Source organism: Maylandia zebra, linkage group LG22, assembly GCF_041146795.1.
Source record: "Maylandia zebra isolate NMK-2024a linkage group LG22, Mzebra_GT3a, whole genome shotgun sequence".
NCBI classification, from domain to species: domain Eukaryota; kingdom Metazoa; phylum Chordata; class Actinopteri; order Cichliformes; family Cichlidae; genus Maylandia; species Maylandia zebra.
The window spans coordinates 14,036,940-14,038,928 of NC_135187.1; positions in this window are offsets into that span (position 1 = coordinate 14,036,940).

The following is a 1,989-nucleotide window of genomic DNA, read 5'->3' on the forward strand; positions in this document are numbered from 1 at the left end:
TTCAAGCTGCACCTGCAAATCTCCTGATTTCACCCCCTGTTTAAAGCTCTTTCCCTTGTCTGCTCCCTCCCTCCCCTCATTTTTTCTCTTGCCCTCTCCTCTTTCGTTCACATACTTTGTCAGGCCTTTCTTTTTTATTTGTGGTCCTCTCAGCTTTCCGTGTCTGGTCCTACTCCTGTCCTATCAGCTTCGAAAGCCCCCACCCACCCCTTCTTTCTGGTTCTTTTACAAAAATAACTCTTTCACTACACACCCCCTGTCTTCCTTTATTTTTATTTTTTGCTTTATTCTGCATATCCCACTCTGTTTCTTTTTTTCAAGTTTCAATATCTCATTCTCTCAGTTTTCATGCCCCTCCTTCTCACAGGCTGTTGTGTTGTGTCTGCCAGGCCTGCTCGATTGGAGGACAGGTTTCCTGAGTACTGGAACGGAACAGGAGCTGGCAGGGAGATACACTGAGAAAAGCCAGCTCAACCGTTCCCACTGAGAGTCACACGCGCTCACAGCGCTGCCCACACCAGTGTATTCCAGGCAGGACACGGCACACGCTATGATGTATGTAATGATGTGGCATGTCATGGGTAATTCCACCAGGATTCACTTTATCATGGCGATGGAGAAACCTGACCTTGGTAGTCTGGTGTGTATCATGTCATGTCTGCTTAACAGTAACAAGTGCAGGGCCAAATGCAAAAACAGGATTAAACCCCAAAGACTGACGGTGCGCAGACCCTGTCTGCTTCTTTTTTATTATTTACCCAAATAGATCTCAAAAATGAGATCTATTTGCTTTCACACTTCTCAGTCATGGATAGACTTCCATACTTTATGTGTGTGACATGTAGGTGAGGAACAAATGGCTAAAATATATAAATGAAATAGTCCATGCACTTTTTTTTTACATGGATGAAACTTTGTAGGTTTTTCAAGACTTACCCTCAACCCAATTTTACCATTTTAAATTTAAGATGCCATGCTCTCAGGCGATGAACTTTAACAAACTCCTCCAACAGATTTATTAAGATTGATATGATAGTTGATCAGTTTACTCATCAGACTTTGGTGATGCTAAGTTGTAATGCTTTTGAGTTTTTCGTGTTGCCTCACTCGTCTGTTCTTCTAACTCATCTGTCCCAAGCTTCACAAGCTTGATAGAGTCCAGGTCTAGAGACATCTACATGTCGGTATTGACCAGTGACTGTAGAAAACAGTCATTGTCATAATCATTGGTCAGTTCTTTTATTTAGTCATTGACATTGACTCACAGACATAGCACCACCTAGCGGTGACAGGAAAGTAGCATTATCATCATAAACATTGTTAGATATTAGCGATATTTTCACTTTAAGCTCTACAGCAACATGACTTATGATTACTGGGTGTTCTCCAGTGGCACTTAGTGGGCACAGGAAGTCATGCATTAAGTTTTATAATCGGCTAATTTCTAAACATATATTTTAAATCTTCCAGATGTGGCTTTTCCCATATGTCACTGAATTGTTCAGAAAAAGTAACTCTGAGACTTTTGTGAAGCTTTCTTTGTGGGCTCATGATCGTGATTATTGGACCATTAAAAAGCTAATAAAACATAATGGAGTTGCATCATTCACCCCTACTTGTGCTGCAGCTCCTTTTTATGACAGTCACAAGCAATAAACATGTAGACCATGTAATAACAGAAGCGAGGGTGGTTTTACAAAGTCATTCTCAAGATAAAGTATCCTTGAAAATACAAACTTGTTACATTTCAAATGTTTTGCAACACCCGACATAAAACCCGACTAGCCTCAAGTCTTCCATATTGTAGTCTCCATTAGCAGAAGAAACAGGATCTAGCCCTCTGGCACACGCGCAGATTGTCACTCACACTATTAACACTGATGCGGATAAACATAAACACCACCATCCTAAGAATAACTTCCATTTTTTTCCCAAAGAATGATGTTTATTTCTCAGCTGCTCTTCAGTGTGTTCCTTTTTTTTACAGCC